The 7,659-nt window shown below is 44.5% G+C and overlaps 1 long non-coding RNA gene across 2 annotated transcripts in view; it reads right to left on the bottom strand.

Moving 5' to 3' along the window:
- Positions 1–7,652, bottom strand: part of LOC137206722 (uncharacterized) — a 41,993-nt gene extending 34,341 nt beyond the window's left edge. For both annotated transcript variants that reach the window (XR_010934809.1, XR_010934810.1), the window contains exons 1-2: positions 7,537–7,652; positions 2,688–2,795 (exon numbers count right to left, since the gene is read on the bottom strand). This is a non-coding gene — a long non-coding RNA (uncharacterized lncRNA). The remainder of the gene's footprint in view (positions 1–2,687; positions 2,796–7,536) is intronic.
- Between the last annotated feature and the right edge of the window lie 7 nt (positions 7,653–7,659).

Below are 7,659 nucleotides of genomic sequence, written 5' to 3' on the forward strand. Positions count from 1 at the left end.
CTAGTCCACTGTTTACCCCATTCACCATACTTTTCATCTCAGACATTTTATTTGTCATTTCTAGAACTTAGATTTGGGCCTTTTTATATCCTCTTTATCTCCTCTTATCATGCTCATACTTTCCTCTACCTTCTTCAACATAAGATATATATTTTGAACAGCTGTTTTGCTCTCCTTGTCTACTAATTCTATCATCTGTGTCATTTCTGGGTCTGTCTCTATTGTTTGATTTTCTTGCCTCACTATGGGTTGTTTTCCTGCTTTTTTGAATCACTGATTCTTTTTTTTTTTCTTCCACGCTGCATGGCTTGTGGGACCTTAGTGCCCGGACCAGGGATTGAACCCGCACCCTTGGCAGTGAAAGCGTGGAGTCCTAACCACTGGACCGCCAGAGAATTCATATCTGACTCTTTTTATATTAGACGTCAGACACCGTGAATTTTACATCTGGGTGCTGAATTTCTTTGTATTCCTTTAAATATTTTTGGCTTCTCTGTTGGGATGCAGCTAAGCTATTTGGAAATAGTTTGTAATTTTTTTTCAAGGCTTGCTTTTAAGATTTGTCAGTGGGGACCAAAGCAGTCTTTAGTCTAGGGCTAATTTGGCTACAGTACTATTTAGCAAATACCTTTCGGAGTACTCTCAATGCCTTGTGTATTATGAGGTTTTCCATTCTGGCTGTTAGGAATGTGAAATATTCCTAGACTTGTGTGCTCTCTAGAAAGTGTTTCACCTGTTCCTTTCTGGTGGTTCAGTATCCAGCCTTGAGTAGTTTCTTCATCCACACGTGATGATAAGTACTCAGCCAAAGACTCAAGAGGAACCCTCTGAAGATTTCAGGACCTCTTTCTCTGTCTCTGTGCAGCTCTCCTTCCAATACTTTGCCCTGTAAACTCAAGCTCTCTTGGCCTAAGCTCTATCTCCTCAACTCAGGGAACCCAGTGGGCTGCGTGTCAGGTCCCCCTTCTTGTACTGCAGCCTGGGAACTCTATCCAGACAGCAAGCTGGGGCAATGATAGGGCTGACCTCGTTCTTTTCCCTTTTCTCAGGTACCAATGTCCTGTGCTGCCCACTGTCCAATATCTGAAAACAATTGTTTTATATACTTTGCCCCTTTTTTCAATTTGGCTGCACCGCGCGACTTGTGGGATCTTAGTTCCCAGACCAGGGATTGAACCCGGATCCTCAGCAGTGAGAGTGCGGAGTCCTAACCGCTGAACTGCCAGGGAATTCCCCTTTGCCCATTCTTAAGTCATTTAAAGTGGGAGGGTGAATGCAGTCCCTGTTACTCCATCATGGGCAGAGATGAAGTGTCCTTGCTTGTCTCATCACAGCAGACAACTTTAAAGGCCATAGGTCATGGTATGATTTGTATGTCTTAGGATCATGCGTCTTCCCACCTTTCCCATCAGTTGCGGTCAGTGACCCTAAGCACAAAATTCTACTGCTACAGTGGGCTGCCCACTCAGTGTGGGCCATGGGAAGACGGGGCTGATTTCCTTAGAAGAATCTGTGAGCCCGGATGGGCCCATGGCCAACTTGCGTAGAGTGAGCCTGCTTAGGACTCCTTCTTTGACTCATTTACCAGTTGGCCTGAAAATATGTCCATTCGAGGGAGGAGAGGACAAAAAAGGAAGTTTTGAAACTTCGAGGGAGGAGAGGACAAAAAAGGAAGTTTTGTCCAGACTGCAGAGCAAAATGCCCTTATGGCCTTGCCAACCATAGTGCTGGAGGTGTCTAGTCCACTGAACTTTGGCATGGCCAACAGAGCATCACAGTGGGGCTCCTGCGGGTTTGAAGCAAGATGACATTTCAGCAGATAACTATTCTCCCTTCAGGAAGCATCTTCTATTGTGCTCCTGAAGTCTGGTGTAAATATCGGGGATAGAAATTTACCATGAAACCTGAACTGAGCACTGTTTATCCATCTCGCCTCAGAATGGGGCAACCCAGAGCTTTCCATAACTAAGTACACTCCAGATTCTGAAGGCCTAAGTAAGCTACCTGAGACATCGTTTACATCTTTGTATGCTTCTCCCCTCCCCTGTCACATATGTTTTCACTTGGCCCATTTGGGAGGGAGTCCCCTATGACGAGGTAAACGAGGGTAAAAAGAGACTCTAGCCAGATTTACAGATGGTTCCTTGTAGTATGCTAGTACTACCTAGAAGTGAACTGGTTCAGCGTTATTCAATCAAAAGCCCATAGACAGTTTCATTTTGAAGATGGTAGCATAAAGGCAGCATTTCCTCTCTACCTTCTCGCAACCATCCAAGAGCAATGGAGAGAATAAGAAACAAAAACACAAATTCCAATTTCAGCAAAACAATCAACTAGCTCCAGCTTCAAACCACAATTCCAATGGAATGGCTGCCGAAAGTAGTGGAGTTCTAGAGGTGTGTGTGGAAGGAAGGGTAGCAAGGTCACTGCTATTGCAGATCTCAAAAACAGCCAGGACAATACAGTTCTCAAGGATGAGGGGCATACCATGGCACGCAAAAGCCCTTGAGGGTCTGTCTCAGGTGTTTGAGATGGGGAACTGAGTAGGTCAGAGAGGACCTTCCTGGACCCAGTTTAACTCAGAGAAACAGAAGAGTTGGAGTGAATGACAGTCAGACCGGCAAGTCCTGGCATGAGGCCCTCTCTCTCTCTCTCTCTGGGGTAGCAAGGTAAAAGAGGGACTTTACCGGACATCCCTGGTGGTCCAGTGGTTAAGACTCCGTGCTTCCACTGCAGGGGATGAGGGCTCGGATCCCTGGTCGGGGAAGTAAGATCCCGCTTGCCACATGGTGCAGCTAAAAAAAAAAAAAAAGAGAGAGAGAGAGAGACACTTTACATTATGAAAAACTCTACAAGTAAGTAAACAGGGAGTTGGATGAACTCAACAGCATAATAAGGTAGGTCTGATATTATCAAACACACCTTAGTTTCAGGTACCCAAAGAAAATTCACAAAACTTGGCTATATATTAGGCTACAAAGAAAGCCTTGTTAAGCTTGAAAAAATAGAACTAATACACATCCATCATTCTCTGATCACTGTGTAGTATCACTAAACATTAAGATTAAAACTAAGAGAAAAAAAATGTCCCTATGACCTGAATATTTTTTTATTTTTCTCTTTTAAAAGAACTCTTTTTTTTTTTCAGGCTGAAGGCAAAGGAAACATGAACCGGCTGGTGAAGAAGGGAGGTTATTCATACCAGCTACAGCTTTGTTGTAGAAAAGTTCTATAGCTTCTACATATATTTCTTTAAAAGAAACTTGAGTCAATAAAGAAGTACAAATCAAAATGCAGAATATTTAGAAAATAACAAAACCACAACCTTACAGAATCTATGAGATACAGCTAAAACAGTGCTTTTAAAAAAAATTTTTTTTTTTTTGGCCGCACCATGCAGCTTGCGGGATCGAACCCGGACCCCCAAAGTGAAAGCGCTGAGTCCTAACCGCTGGACCGCCAGGGAATTCCCTAAAACAGTGCTTATATGAAATGTTTTTAGCCTCAATTAATAAAAAATTAAAATAAAATAAGTAAGCATCCAACGCAAGAAATTAAGATCTTTAAGACGTTGACTGGTGTGTGGGTCACCGTGGAGCCACGCCTCTCCATTGCCTGCTGGGCTGTGTGCCCCCTCCTCACTCTACAGCCAGCAGTAAGCACGCCCCACCTCACATTCTGCCTATGGCCCACCTGCCAGCTCCCAGCCCTTCCCAAGGTACATCAAAGGGCACTGGTAATACTTTGTGAAGACCCCTTTTAAAGCTTTACATGCTTTGCCCTAGTCCATGCTATTACGACTCCAATTAGCAAAGGAGAAGTACCAAACCACCAGAACCCCGGCAGATGGTCACAGCCAGGGCAACTAAAGCTTTCTTGTAGAGTTTCTTCTGAAATTTCTCTCCTTAAAGAAGGAGAAAAGATATCCACTATTATTTAACTAGTTCTAGATGCTCAAAAACTAAATTACACAAGAGAAATTAGAGATTTTAAAAAATCAAAAGAAGTTAAAACTATCACTATTTGAATATCAGGGGATCTCTACCTAGAAAAAATGAAGAAAATAACCGAAAAAAAAAAGTATTATAAACAGTAAGTGAAATCAGTAGGAGGTTGGATACAGTCCTGAGGCCCGAATGGAGCACCAGGTTTCTTGGGAAACTGTCAGGAATGTAGTGGCAGGTCATGTCTATCAGATCCCTTCACTGAGGGTGTGGTCATTTAAACATTCTGGAAGAAACACTTATTCTGTATTTGGGTTTTCTTTCCCAGCAGGTCATGCCTCTGAGTATTTCACCAACCCTGGAATTACTGACTTTGCATAACACAGGGGGGTCCAGACAAAATCTCTCCAACCAGGAAACTCATTTCCTAGTGAGAGAAATAAGACAGTTGGCCAGCCATGGACCATGATCATATTTCCCATCCACAAGAAGCAGCTGGTCCTATAGAACAATGAAACGGTGTTCTGAAAGCAGATCTAGCAGTACCCAGGAGACTGCACCTGTGAGGCTGGGACACTTTCTTGTAGAAAATGATACGTGGAAAAAAAAGAAAAGAAAAGAAAATGATATGTGATCTCACACAGTGACTGAAACGCAGTGTCAATTCTCCCTCAGCCGATATTAGATGTTCAGAAACCAAGGGCTGGGGTCGGGGGTGGAAGGTGGCAGCTCTCACTATTACTTTGATCTCTAAAAATATTTCCTTTCCATCCCCCAAATCACTCATGTTCTGTGGACTTGACTGTCCAAGTGGGCGAGGTATTTTCACCAGGGAACCCGGTGAGGGTTCCACCTGGCCATCTGGGACTCCTCCCACCACAGGCTAATGGCAGAAAAGGGTGTTCCCGTGCTAGCTGTGCTCTGATTATACAGGGGAAATGGGGTTGTTACTCCCCGATAGGGTTTGGGAGGGGCAGAGGAGGTTGCCTCCTTGCACCACCACACCCAGTGGCACAAATTAACCGAAAACGATCACAGTGCATATTAACGTTCTAATTTTCCTCCCCCACGACTATCCTGTACACCAGGGTTTGCGGTAGCTAAGACTACCAATTTGTTCAAGGTTTCAGGATAGTAAGAAACAACCCTCGGCTGACGGGAAATACAGGAGGAATGGGCAGCACTTGGAAACTGTGAACTCCAGAAGGAATGTTTAAAGTGGTCCGAGATGTCACAGCTGCATATCTGGATGTGACTTGGTGTCATCTTTTTTTCTGGGGGGCAGGGTGGGGGCAGCGTTTAAGTGCATTTGCGGCTGTGATAACTGGAGAGATGAAACCAAGTACACATCGGGGTGCCCAGAGCTTAGTTCTGGGCCCTCTTCTCTGTCTACGTGCTGCACCTAAGCAACCTCACACAGTCTCATGGCTTTAACTAGCTCCTGTACACCGATGACTCCTAAACCTACATTTTCACTTCCGGCCTCACCTGCAAATCCAAACTATATATCCACCTGCCTACTTGATCAACTACTTGGAGGCCTCACAAGTGTCTCAAATCAATATATCCAAAGCAAAGCTACTGATTTCTGGCTATCAGCATCCCCTAACCTTCTTCTGCCACAGTCTCCTTTTTTTGGTCAATAAATGGCACCATAAGCCACCCAGTTGCTCAAAACAAAAATCTAGAGCTGCCCTGTCCAATATGGTAGCCACTAACCACATGTAACCACTTCAATTTAAATTTTAATTAATTAAAATAAAGTAAAATAAAAATTTCAGGTTCTCAGCTTTATTAGCCACATTTCAAGTGCTCAATGGCCACACGTAGCTAGTAGCTACCATACTGGACAGTCAGATACAGAACATTTCCATCATCACAGAGAGATCTATTGGACAGTGCTTCTCTAGAGAGGTTGCCATTGATTCCTCTTTCCCTCACCTCCCACATGTAATCCATTGACAAACCCCATGGATTTTACCTCCAAAACATTCCCTGAATCAATCCATTACTCTCCAACCTACTCCTACAACCCTAGTCTCTGCCACCATCACCTTTCACCCCGACTGCTGAACTCACTTCTTAATTGCCCTAGTTTCAATCATCCCCACTGTAACCATTTCCGCTATAGCAGACAGAATGATTCTTTTTGAAACTGAACATCAGATCATCTCTTGCTCCTGCTACAATCCTTCCAATGGTTTCTGTGGCAGAGGCTGTGGTTTTATCCTAATATCCTTTCTCCCCTTCCACCTCGGTAATAGAACCTCTGAAGTTTAGGTGAGCACATAGAAGCCCAAAATAAAGAAAACATTTTCCAGAGTCCCTCCTTGCACTTAGGTGTGGTCATGTGACTGAATTCTGACCAGGGTGAGCCAACGAGGTTGTGTGTATGTCCTTAAAAAGAGCAGGTTCTTCCTGCTGCTGTAACAGACATGATGGCCAAAGCTGGAATAGACCATGAGGTGAACTTGGGAGGGGAGGTCATGCACTGTGGAGCAACAAGATAGAGGGAGTGTGGGTCCCTGACACAGTGGAGCAACCCACCAGCCCTGGAACACCTACCTAGACTTTTACATGAGAGAGAAATAAACTTCATCTTGTTTAAGCCCCGATTATGTGAGGTATTCTGTCATAGTGGGACTTAATTCTAATACAGCTTCCCATCACACTTAGAAGAAAATCCCAAGTTCCTTACTGAAGTCTGTAAGGTTCTACACGATCAGGTCCCACTCCAGTATAATCACTCCAACCTGCTTTGTTCTTTGCTGCTTCCACACACCAAGCTTCCTCAAGCTTTAGGGCCTTCGAACTTGCTTTTCCTTCTGCCTGGGTTGCTCCTTTTGTGTTATTCAGGTCTTAGCTTTAAATATCACTGCTTCAGAGATGGTCCCCTGACCAATCTGAAATACCCAAGTCACTCTCTTTTACAATACCTTACTTTGGTTCTCTGCATAGAACTTACCAGAGCTGATGATTCTTTGTTTATTGTCTGCCTCTCCTACTAGAATGTAAATTCCATGAGGATAGGAATTTTGATTGGTTGGTTCACTGCTGTAGTCCAAGTGTCTACAACAGTTCCTGAACCCTAGTAAACTACTCAATAAGTGTTTGTCAAATGAATGCTCAAATACTGTTCCACGGATAGGGTGGTGGTTAAAAGCAGGACTTCTAAAGTCAGACGTCCCAGAACAGAACACTGGCTGGGCCACGAATCAGTCGTGTGACCTACCTAAGTTGTATACCTAAGACTCTCTGTAAAATGAGATTTCCTACAGCATAGGGTAGGAGTAAAAAATATATACATATATAGCGTTTATAAAGCACTCCCTCTCCTTCTCCCTTCCTTACTCTGAGAGCTCCCGTCTTTTCTCCTTCTCTTTGGCCCCTCACTTGGCCACTTCCCTTCGGCTTTGCGTTCCTCTCGGCACACTCTAGCTGAAACTAGTCCTTTGAAATTTAGCGGGAATTATCATCCCTCAGGAGGACCATAGCTGCGCACGCGCAGGACACCCACTCTTTCTCGTAAGCAATCTTTGCAGCCTCGACAGCCAATCAGAGTTATCGTCGGAGCCGAGTTCCGAAGACTCACCAATCGAGTGTGGGAGGCGGTCAGCCCTGGAGGCAGTGGCGAGAGGGGGCGGGAACAAGGAGAGAGCACGCACAGTTCTCGCAGCCGGGGTCTCAGCAGCCCAATCCGAGAGGCCTGAGGTCT

This window comes from Pseudorca crassidens, chromosome 15 (assembly GCF_039906515.1).
Source record: "Pseudorca crassidens isolate mPseCra1 chromosome 15, mPseCra1.hap1, whole genome shotgun sequence".
Lineage (NCBI taxonomy): Eukaryota > Metazoa > Chordata > Mammalia > Artiodactyla > Delphinidae > Pseudorca > Pseudorca crassidens.